At 36.4% G+C, this 13116-nt stretch overlaps 1 pseudogene; it reads right to left on the bottom strand.

Annotated features, from left to right (window-relative positions):
• Positions 1-10361: 10361 nt before the first annotated feature.
• Positions 10362-12775, bottom strand: LOC113320641 (annotated as a pseudogene).
• Between the last annotated feature and the right edge of the window lie 341 nt (positions 12776-13116).

Below are 13116 nucleotides of genomic sequence, written 5' to 3' on the forward strand. Positions count from 1 at the left end.
AATGCAATCGACGATGCCTGCATCAGTGAGTTAGGATTTTATTTTATTTTATTTTATTTTTGCTCGAGGACTATCAAATAATAGGTTTGAGGGTATTTGATAGACACATTTTTGTGTCTAATTTGTCTCGATTCTATATATTGATAGTGCTCATTTTTGTACTTATTATGGTGTTTTATGTGTGTGTAGGTGTTTTTGGCCAACAAACATTTTCGGAAAAATCGGCTCGAAAAGTTGTGGGGCACCCCCGGAGGACACTTGCTATTCGGACCCCTCAAATGGATAAGGGGTGACCAATTACTAAGGGGTGACCATTTCCAGGCAGCTGCTAAAGGGATACCAGCACAGGATAGGGGGAGGTCATAACCAGCGAAGAACCAAACTTTCGATTGGATTTCGAAGATGTTTTAGTGGGATTCAATCACTGAAATTTGCTGGGCTGGACGTGATTCAACTAAAAAGGCCTGGTATGTGCACTGGAATCAATCGATTTGGGCTGGATAAGTCGGAAAAAGGAAACAGAGTTTGAGTTTTGCACGGACACTTTGTGGAATTATTTTAGGAATTCCAGGGAGACTAAACGCGTGATATTGTTTCCTAATGTAGTATTCTATCTAAGGAAGAGTTTAGGATGGTTTGGAAGTCTCAGAAACGATTAAGGAAGTCGGCAGAAGAGATTATTGCCGTGGCTTGCACGAAAAGAAAAAGAGAGAATTAATCGCTATTTTTAGGTTTCTGAGTAGTATAAAAGGTGTGTTTAAGTCCCAGGGAAAAAAACGAAGTTATTGGAGCAGTCGCAGAGGATTTTGTAACACTACAGAGGCGAATTGATCAAGTTGCAGGAAACCCGTATTTCTGTTGCTACTGCTGAAGAACATCCGTTGCAAATAAGAACAACGTCTCAAATTTGTAACTCTGCTACAGTAACTTCTTTGTCACAGTCAGTCATTCGTTTTGCGACTCCAATACACCGTTGCAAACATTCAGAGTTATAGTTTTTCATCTTTTAATCAACTTTTGAACCATAAAAAAATATTTTTAGCAAGTGATTAATATGAGGAGCTAAACCCCATTGCTGAGGCGACGGAGGAAGCTATTTTTCCAATTATTATGTGGTAAATTCTATTTAATTTAATTTTCGTAATTCTTTTATGATTATTTGCACTGAACTGAAATCGAATATATGATTCTGATTAAGTGGTTGTGTTCTCAATTGATGGGTCATGCTTAGGTTAAATTTTTTGATGGTCCATGCTTTCGATTTACAACAATTGTTTTGAGAATCTACTTGTCTAGGCGAAAATATTAGAATCACTTTAAACGTAAAGAGTTGCATAAATATTGACTAGATTAAACCACATAAAAATTGGAGATTGGTGGAATCCAAAGTCTCAGTGCTTTTTATAAACTTGAATACAATTTCTTTTTAAGTTTTCTATTTTAATTTGAGTCTAAAATCGAGTCTACACGATCCGAGTTGAACGAACTTTACTACAACTTCAAAATTACATCAACCATCAGAAGATGAAGTAGCTACACTAGTATCATCTATGGGGCGAAAATTTAAGTCACCTAAAACTATCCAAGGATTATTGTTGGCCCTACTAATTTTGTGGATAAAATCCCATTGTTCCTTTTTCTTGTTAAAATTGATATAGCCATACATACATGTTAAAAGAAATTCAGGCTTACTTGGATCACCCTATGCTATATCCAAACAATAGTTAATTGTTCTAAACTCCCATTTCAATAATCGAAACATTCTTAGAAGACGAAAACAGATGTCTCACATAAACTATTAGCTTATAAGAAATTTTCAGGTGATCGATTGATAAATACAAAACATTCCGAGTCTACATCAAATGAGTGTCTCAAACATATCATGTAAGATGTTACCAGGCGATTTTCATCAGGAATAATGATGAACGTAGTTAAAGCAAAAAGCTTTCCACCACATATTTCGAGAAAGATATAAGCGAGTTAAACTCAGCTCGAAATATCAAATGTGTATAATGTAAAGTATATATAGCTATACGACTTAGTCTCAATATGAGATATAATAGAATAGACTTCTGACTGATAGATGAGTTCAAGTCTCCACATACCTTTTGTTGATGAAGTTCCTCCAAGATCCCCTTAGTAGATTTTCGTCTTCAATCGATGAACACCGTGAAGTCTAAAGCTCAACTGCACATTCTATCCTAATCCGAGACATAACTATAAGTAGACTAGAAATCAAGACTTATAGTTTTGACAACTAAACTTGACAAACAAGCTTGAGATAACAACACTTGCGAGTTCGACCGAGCAGTGTTCTAACAGATCAGAATAACAAGTATTGTTGGATGGAAAATCCGTAGAATCAGTTAGAATTAAGGTTTAAGGTACCAACTTTGGACCTGGTGATCGTTTTGTGATTATTGCGCTAGATAAAAACAATGGAGGATAGAGGTGGAAAACATGAGGTAAGAATAGATGGAGAATCTGGTTAATTGGAAATGAATTATGACAAAATGCTAACTGAAGTTTTCGTAGTTTGTGATTTTGAAGACATGAAAGTAGAAAACAGACTAGTGTAAGAGAATTTGGTTTCGTCAAAGGTCACATGTATTAGGATTAAGACACCTATGTCCTTTCTGGTGGATCTAAAAGTTGTATCAGAAGTTAAGGATATAATAAAGCTTTAGGTGACCTATTTGTTGGTTAAGGATTACGGCACCTATATCCTAAGTTGTTGGTATTAGGATTAACATATATCAAATTTGATTCATGTTCCATCAATTACTAAGAACTTGTCATATGTGCATTGAATGCGTCTTTGAGTTTCATTGCATATTGCATCATTTTTTTATTTTTATTTTGGTTCATCAATTTGCAAAGGATAATAACTGGTTTGAGGAGGTATGAGTGAAGGTGGAACTTGTATTCGAATTTGCCAGTATAACTAGAAAAATAACTTCAATGGTAGAGAATAAAAGTAAGCCCTAGAAATAGATCAAATGCGATACCATATCAGGAAATTATGAATGCAAAAACTCCTCTATTCTCAAAGAGATAAAGAGACGGACAAAGTTCATTTATATGAAGATTCATTACAATTAGAGTCCACATCAGGACAGGTTGGATTAACTAATTAACACAATCATACTACTCTGAAATAAATACAACTTGAGATAAAGGTCCACACACAATCACTAAAACCACTCATACAGAGACTAGAAGTATGATTATATGACAATTCTAATTTTGGCTTTTTAGTTTTTAAAGGTAATTATTTTTCTTCTGAAAATGTATCTAAACAGTCTTTTTGGGTAGGACAGGTATGGTGTATCTAGAAAATACATGTAAGCAAGGTGGGCTTAGTTTGGGGTTAACTGAGGCTCTAACATGTACGTTATCTTGGTTTGGAAACTTTATGATATACTTATTCAGTTGATTATTGTGGTTAACCCAACAATAAATAAATTTTAGTTCAAAAGTACATAGATAAAATAAAAAACCGTTTCTCTCTTCCTATCTTCCAAAAAAGAAAAAAAGAAGTCCTAAACTTTTTCATCTTATTCCTCGTATCTAGCCTAAGGATTTTAACTAGTCCAACATAAGAAAACCCTAGACTTTTTATTTTCTTAAGTCTGGGTCGATTGGTATCCAAACTTAGTTGTTAGTTAAGTAAATTTCATGTGTCCTTTTTCGAGGAACGACTTGTTTGTTTTTTTTGTTGTCGTAAAAACTAGTCACTGGGGCTTTAAATGTATAAACGCTTATCTCATCAAACAATTTTCCCTAAACCTCCCAAACTTCTCAAACTGTTTGTCGTTATTTCCTCAACAAATAAGATGTTGTTATTGTTCAGCGTGGGTGTTGATCACAATCACGACGGAAGTCTTGACATCATATTGGATCTAGTTTTAGTTTTCGGACCGTATATTTATAATCTTTGTGGCGTTGTACGGTAATCATAATGGAAGATCATTCGAAATCATATGAAAAGATTGATAAGCTCTTCAAAGAGTTAATTAATTTTCAAAAGCAATTTTCTGATGCTAAGGTCCTACGTAGCCCGTTTGGAGATGAGTAAGTATATCTCAGTAAATAACTTAAATCACTGCAAACACTTTCATTCACGTTTAGTTAATATTCATCATTTAAAACAAAAAAATTGTGCTAAAAATCCATAACTATGCTAAAAATTCATAACCAAGTTACATTATGACAAATTCAATGTGCGAAAGATCCATAATCAAACACCACTACAAAGTCAAGAAAATTTATTCGTTCATCATTAGTCAAGCACGACCTCTACATGAGTCTTTTTTGCTCGAGCTCTTTACTTTGTTCACGAGTACCGCGAACACCTCGACCTTGGCCAGGAACATCCTCTTCATCGGTAAATGACTCCACCTCATTAGCAATAGACAGGGTGTCCCTAGATGAAGGCGGAGTGTCCCTAGATGAAGAACCCTTATTCTTTTCGGAAATCCTTGGTTCATCTTGATAGAAATGCTGATAACGAGGCATGGTTTAATCAACAACTATATTCAATCAAATAGGTTTCAAAGATTTTTAAAATCATGATTTTTAGAAAATAAAAATAAAGTAACGGTCAGATGGGTCAATATAAGGTCAACCGTTGACCGGACCCGAATACAACTCTTGATAGAGTTGGGACCTAATCGCAAAGATGTACCATTTAATGGAACCCAAAGTCAATATACCCAACTATTTATTATAGGTAAATACTCCTTACTTTCCACCAAAGTTGACCTATTTTAAGTTAACCTATTTTAAGTTAGCACAATCTAAGGATACAACTAATAGAAAAATGTAGAAATGATATTTATAAATTTTATATTGTTGAAAAGCATTTTAAAACACCTAACAAATACAACGTGACTATCAAATATGACATTGTTTAATGATAAAGGTTAATTTTGAAGGGAATGTATTTAATCTGAAAAGAAAAAGGTCACTTGATTAAAGGAGTGGAATAGTATAGGTCTAACAGATTTTCTTTGTCAGGGTGCTGGACAAAACCCAAAAACCTAACTAGCCATAGCCTTGGATAATGCAAACCATAAATTGAATAAACAACTAAGAATAAGATTTTCAATTTTAGACCTACCGCGGGTCTTTCCTGCTCGAGCGCTTTTACTTTTCCACGACCTTTATCACGGGTCTTTCCTGCTCGAGCTCTTTTACTTTGTTCACGAGTACGTCGAACACCCTGATCTCGACCTTCGCGAGGAACATCCACTTCATCATTAGATGACTCCGCCTTACGAACAATAGGTGGAACGCTCCTAGATGCAGAACCCCTACTCCTCGTGGAACTCCTTGGTTCGTCTTGATGGACATGCTGAGAGGGAGGCGTGCCTTGATCAAGGCCCATATTCTGATTTTCAAATCACATGCTTAGTACATATTTAACGGTAGTTCAAGCGGTCAGTCAAATATAAAGTAACGGTCAAGAGGTCAATTTTGGGTCAACAGTTTGACCATACCCAAACACAACTCTACATAAAGTTGGGACCTAATCCCAAAGATGTATCATTTTATGGAACGCAAAATTATAACCCAACTATTTACTGTGGTAAAAGAAAATGCGGAATAGAATAATTTGGTCTATACAGATTCTTTTTTCCTTTTTTCAGGGGCCGGGCTGGACAAAACCAAAAAACCAAACTAGACATATAGCCCTTGATGATGAAAACGGTAAATTGAGTAAGGTTTTGAATTTTAGACCTCTTTGGGTGTGGTTTTCCCTTTACTTTTCATACGGATAAAGGAAATGATCACAACAGCTAAAAGCAGAAGAGCAACCCCAACTGATACACCAATAACAATGCTTAAGCCGTGCCAGTTGCTTCCTTCTTTGTTAAGATCGTGGTTTCCAGAGTAGCTATGCGTCAGACAAAAATTACAGGATCAATAAGAACCTCTGGGACCAAAAAAGTCCCAACAAAAATGTAAATACATACAAGAGAAATAAGAAACTTACTTAAAATCCAATTTCTGGTTTAGAAGAAGACCCGAAGGAATAGTTCCAGACAACATGTTTCCCTGCAAGTACCTGCAACCATCATGAATAGGATTCAGTCATTCAGAACATGCAATATCCAGCCAATATTTATGCAATTCATATGAGGTACTTTAAGATCCAAGAACTTACAACTCTTCCAATTTTGGTAGGTTCGTCAGAGATGAAGGGATCTCCCCAGTCAAGAGGTTGTTCTCCAGATGTCTACAGTAAACATTAAGTAAAAATGTCAAACTTTGTAATATAATTCTATTTTGAAAGATGTAACACCAAAATGACTAATAATTGGCTTTACATGATCTTCAAATCTGGACATGCAGTAAAATCGGGTATTCGGCCAGTAAGTGAGTTTCCATCAAGCCATCTGCACCACAGTATAATGCATTAACAATAAGATGAGAAATGCAACCATGAACAACCTGACACAATTTAAGAACATGTTGTAGTCTTACAGCTCAACTAATCCTTGCAACTTTGTGAGCTCCAACGGGATGTTTCCTGTCAAATTTTTCTTAGACAAAGTACTGCGGAAAATAGGAGCACCGGGATTAGTTGCTAGAAAGATCTTTATTACAATTAAGCTACTGACAAAAAAAATAAAAGAGCAGAGAAAAATCCTTGAGTACATTGAGATAATCTTTGGTTGGGGGTCAGAGTTGCATCGCAGCCATGACCACGGAACAGGCAAGCATGGATCACCACCCTCTTTAGCCCAATCAGCTGAAGAGTGTTGTGAAACAAAACTAGCGATTACCGTAGCTAGAAATCATAATAGCTTAGTGTTAGAAATGCAAGATTTCAAGGTTGTTCAATCTTTCAGATACTGAACAAGCTAGCGAAGAGTTGATAACATTACCATCAATAGAACCGGGGTTTATTTTCAAGTGTTTGTTTATCTCCATAGCATTCAAGAGAGGTCCCCTAGTCGAACCAGAAGCTTTTCCAAATTTAAAATTGAATACCAAAGGCAATGAAATGTTGGTAAATTCTTTTTCATACAACTGATACTTCCCTTTGGCGATTTCTTGGATGTCAATCGTTGTTTTGCTGACGCCAGGCATGCCTGGGACTACTAAGCTAAACTTCCTGGTATCCTTTGGACTCAAATCTTCGATTTCAGCCAAGTAAAAGACTGCCCATCCAAACCCTGGGAAACCATCCAAGTTCAACCGGTAAGTTAACGACCCAGTTGTGCCAACTACAGCAGTCTGCATCACTTTTTCAGGAGGTCTTTCATCTCTATCAACGTTGATAGGCGTATTAGTAGCTACTTTCTTAGTTCCGGGAGCAACATTAATAAGGTAATTTGGTTTCTGCAGAGAGTCTGACGCCCATAATCTATCAAAAGGGTCATCCGGATACCTGAAATAATCAGTTTAAGCTCATGTTTTACTTGAGAACTTAGAAAATTAAGCTAAAAGAAGAACGCCTTTTGGGGTAAATTTTGAAGCATACCTGATTGGATGTTGACTGGATGCACCAAAGTTAATTCTTGCAGACACGGCAAGAAAGAATCCATTTTCTTGTCCATGAGTATAATAAATGGCACCATTAAATTGCCGAAGCTCAATAGTAGAGATAAATGGTTGCCCAGTTGTAGCATTATATAAACACACACTAATTGTAGGTGAATTAGCCAAAATAATCAACTCTCTAACCTCTATAGTATTAGCATCCGAAATGACAATCGTCGACCAATGAGTCGCCCCAAGCGAAATATCAAACGTTGGATACACATTACTATTATCAAAATTCCCATATAAGAAGGTTGTTCTTATAAGATACCGAGTTTTTCGTTTCACATTAAGCGTATAACAATATTTTCTTGCATCTGCCGGGAAGTATCTCACTGACATGTATTGTTTCCGTAACTCATTCGGAAGTGATATTGTTGCCCGCTCACCAAATGGAAATTGGTTGTCGGATTTCCATTCAAGTCCTATGATGTCAGTGGAATCCTCTTCTCCACCACAATTTATGCTCATAAAACCTGTGCAGTTTCATAGATTTTCCAAGAATTAACATTTGAATATGCAATAAGTATCAACATTCTCAATACGGTTACCAAAACCGAATACTGACATCTAACAGAGTTTCTGTAAAAATTTACCTGACATTTGAGCATTACTAGAGTAGATCATGCAAAGAAGAGAACATATTGATATTATCATAATCAATAAGTAAAGCTTTTTCATTCTCATTTTCTTTTTCATTCTCTTGCCCGCGTTCGCGTGCCTGGTCTTGTTTGTTTTTTCAGTGTATGCAAAGAAGAGAAGAGATTGATATCACAATCAACAAGTAAGGCTTTTTCGTTTTCAGTTTCATTTTCTTTGCCAGAGAATGAGAAATGAAGAACAGTCTTTCTTTTTCTTTAACTTTCTGTCTGGATTAAAGGATATGCGAATAGGACCTTTTAATCTCTTTTGCTTAAAAGAACGACGCAACAATGATTATAACAACAAGAACTTTATAAGAGTAACTAACTTGACTGACAGGTACAAAAATAGTATCCCCATGTGATGTAACAAACTTTTCTTTTCTTACACACAAGTTACACCGGCTAGTCCGGGGATGGAAGCTGATGTTAAAAGAAGTTGCAGAAGGTTCAGTTTTAGGCCTTTCTCTCTGGATATGCTTTTTTCCTTTTCTTTTCCTACAGAGTACAAAAAGGATCACAACAGCTAAAAGCAGAACAATAATGCTCGTGCTGTAGCGTTTACTTCCTTCTTTGTTGAGATCGGGGTTCCCAGAGTAGCTGTGCGTCAAGAAAATTGAAGGATCTGTAAGTACCTTTGATAGAAAAACAGTCCAATGGAAACTTATGAGCCTATTTAGACTAATGCTAGCTCAAATATGCTCTATTCCAAGATTTCTCTACAGAAATGAGGCCAATAATAACATACTGTCAATGTGCATATAGAGATTAGAAGCAAGTAGACTAACAGTTGATGCACTGTTACTAAGGTGTAAAGGCATGGTGTACGTCTGCGGCCAGCTTTACAAAATCCTTTCTAATGATTATATGCCACAGAAAAAAGTTAATGCATACAGGAGAAAGTGAGAAACCTACTTAAAAAACCAACTTCTTTTGACAGCATATTTCCATGCACATACCTGCAACCATCATAAGTTTGAATTAACTTAACAGACTAAAACATTGGTCATCCGAAGTAGCACAAATATGCTGTCTAGTTAATTCAAACATATAAACATTGCAATAAGAGTCGATGTTTTCTAAAATGTGCAGGATGATACCAGGGATAGTAGAGGGCAGAGTTGTCATGGAGGCTGTCCCATGGGCAAAAGAAATGCTGCTCATGTGCATCCTATTCAAAAATCAGATGAGGCTCTAAGCTTTTTTGTATGATGTTCTTTATAGACATTAACCAAACTATTATGGGGGTATAAGCAAAGTCACGATACACGAAGTACACCCTGTTGTATTCTTTCCTTGATAGAAATTACTCAGATGAATACAATTTGACATTGCATCTCCCAGATAACATATTAAAATACAGTATAGTAATTAACCATCTCTTGCATATATAAAGAGCCCAACCTGCTATAACGGGGGGACTCCTAGTTCCTACCTATAACAATGAAGTGAACTTGAGGTAAAATGTTCAGTTCTGATCTTATCAACTGACTAGTATTAGTAGTGAAAAATCAATGTAAGAAGACTTACAGCAATTTGGCTTGCAAGTGCTGACAAACCATTTGCAATTTCACTTACGGCAATTTGTCACGGAAATTTCCAGAGATTGAAGCCTCTAATGCCTGATGGTACCTCCTGGATAATTTAACTCTTCCACAATGTCCTGCTCCTATTATCTCAAGGATATTCTGAACTACTTTAACTCCATCGATACCAGCAGATGCAAGATTCGAGTGGCGCTCATTGTAGAAGTTCAAAATTTTCTCGGGATTCACAAGACCAAGACCATTTTTCGCAATGCTGTTAAAAGCATCACAAGTTTCATTGAACTGAACTCCAGGGGATGAAATTGGGTATGTCATCTTAGATTCATAGTGTTCCATTCCAGTGGCACCAGGTCTAACTCCACCTCAGTACCCAGTAATCGCATGCCAGACATAAACATATCTGTAAATTTACAGGCAATCAGATTTGGATCAATAACTAAGTCCAACAACATCAAAGAAAGAATTTAATAGGGTGGTGAAAAAAATGGAACGGAACCAACAAAGATTAAAAGATTCTAAGTTCTCATACCTGTAAATGAGTTTCCATGAAGCGATCTGCACCATATACATAGTACATTACGTTAACAGCAGGATGAGAAATGCAACAACGAACAACGCGATGCAACCAAAGAACATATATTTTAGTTATTGATAAACATATGATCCAAATAAACATTGCACTTATTCTCTGCTACATACATAAATAAATCAAGAATCGCCTATATATATACTCTTATATATTACAAATAAATTTGATAAACATAAGGTAACTCATCATAAGATATAATTTCCACCCCCATGAAAACTGTTATCCGAAGAAGAAGAGGTAGAAATGGTGATCATTTCATTACAATCCGAAACACTATCCTGCAAACTCAACAGTAGATGGGTAGTACTGAAACACAATGAAGGTTTTGTTTTCGGAACAATTGGAACTTGCGCTTCGCCTAAAAACATTTGAACAACACATCTCATTGTAGGCCGTGCAACCGGATCAGGGTTTGAACAATTCAATCCAATCAATATCACTTTCAACATCTCTTCTTCATCGAATGCACTTCTGATTCTAGCATCAACTGCCTCTAATAATCTTCCTTCTCTATGTAAATTCCATACAAATTCAACCAAACTAGTGCTACCTCCAACCCCGCCAATTTTACTAACATCCCCTTCAATGGGTCTTCTTCCAGTGATCACCTCGAGAACAACAGCTCCATAACTGAAAACATCTGTTTTATCAGTGGCTCTTCCTGTCAGAAGATATTCGGGTGCTAAATAACCCATTGTTCCAGCAGCAATTGTTGCATCAGGCGATTTATCATGTTCAATCTGTTTTGCCAGTCCGAAATCACCTACTCGGGCATTGAAAAACTCGTCGAGCATAATGTTACTAGCTTTGATATCTCTATGAATTACTTGGCTTTCACATTCTCCATGCAAGTAGGCTAAAGCTGAAGCAACACCCATTAAAACTCTTTTCCTGTTTGGCCATGGTAATGGAAATTTAGCTTCAAACAAAGCCTTATCTAGACTCCCATTAGGCATGAAGTCATAGACAAGTAAAATTTCGCCTTTTTCATGACACCAACCTTGTAATGTAACAAGATTTCTGTGCCTCAGAGTTCCAATTATCGAAAGCTCAGATAAAAATTCCGCCTTACCTTGACCACCACTATGCCTGCATCTTTTCACAGCTATCATTGATCCTGTTTCAGGCATTACACCTTTGTAGACAGTTCCAAATGCACCATGACCGATAATTCTCGACGAATTGAAGCAATTTGTGGCAGATTTCAAATCTTTGTAACTGAACTCTTTTGGGGTTTTAACAATCTCTAGAGATATAGAATCTGCTGCTTTCTCCCTGAATTTGATTCTTTTGGTGACTACCCAAATCAGTAAACAAGCAACCATTATAAGAAACAACACCCCAATAGTTATAACCCCTGCAATCTGCATGGATTTGGTTCTCAAGAAAGAATTACCAATGTTACCCGGGTTTTTGTAGCTTGGAACAGAACCACCACTTGTAGGAGCTACCGAAGCAGACGACGACGGCGCCGTGGAGCTGGTAACGTTACCAGCATCATTCCCACCGGCTGCAGGTGACGACGGGGCTACTGCAGACTCCGAAAACGTATCAAAAGAAGAATTAAAACTCCACCATTCAATATTATGAACCTCAGTACTACCTTGAGTCGAAGCAGAAAACCCCACAAACATATAATCTTCCACAAACCGATTCAAATCAACAGGAAACGAAAAAAGAGGTTTTTTTGGCCGGATATTGGAATATGAAACCGATACATTAAGAAGCCGAGCAAGACCATCATAATCAATCCATGAATTCACGCTGTTACCACTCTTGAGATGAATTCCGACAGTATCTAAATCAACAACTTTAGCTGAAATTAAACTATTCAGATCTAAACCAACATGATTTCCATTAACATCTTCAAATTGCAAATCCATTAACGTATCAAATTCAACTCCGACAAACCCCCCTTTGTCATCAGAAGTATCATCCTCTAACCCCAGAAACCCACCAGATTTTCCGGTGGTTTGAGAATCAGATGAAATTATAAAAGCAAGTCCAGCACCAACTGAAGATGGGTTTAGATTAGTAACGGAGAAAGTAAAGAAAGTTGAGAAGGAAGTAAGAATCTGATGAGTTCCTTGTTGTTTTCTAAATTTGATTGGTTTACTGTAAAGAAGTCTACCTGAACCTGAATTTGGAACTGAAAGATCTTGTGTTAATCTTACAGTTCCATTGTTTAAATGAGCATCTCCCAGTAGCTTTAAACTTTTTAGACTTAAGTTCCCAAAATCAAAATCTGTCTTCTCCTCACCATCTACTCCGAGTATGAAGAACGGAATCAATGACAATAATAAGATTGAATACTTCACCATTGTTACATTTTTGAAGAACCCATGTTTAGATATGAATTTGGGTTTTTGAGGTTGATGAAGAAAGTATCAGTTAATCAATGAAGAGAGAGATGTGTAGAGAAGAGGAATAGAAAGTGGGAACAGAGTGTGAACAATGGTACAGACAGTGTGATTGGAAAAAGTTGAAGACTTTGATGTCCGGACGAGGATAAGTGACGTGTGCTAGTTCCTAACGGCTATGTTTTGATAGGTACAGAAAGAAACAGGAAAGAATCTAGTATTTTTTTCCGTTAATTTGGTGACTGACAACGTACAGCCGTTGGAAATTGGAAAGATATTAATGAAGAGACATAGTAATAATCATCCGTCTTAATTGCATTTATTGAACTAAAACAAGATTAATAAAAGATTTATTTTCAGATAAAGATACTAAAAAAGATTATGATAATGTTTTATACAGTCAGAAACAAACTGAGAGAAGAAGAGGA

This window comes from Papaver somniferum, chromosome 11 (assembly GCF_003573695.1).
Source record: "Papaver somniferum cultivar HN1 chromosome 11, ASM357369v1, whole genome shotgun sequence".
NCBI lineage: Eukaryota > Viridiplantae > Streptophyta > Magnoliopsida > Ranunculales > Papaveraceae > Papaver > Papaver somniferum.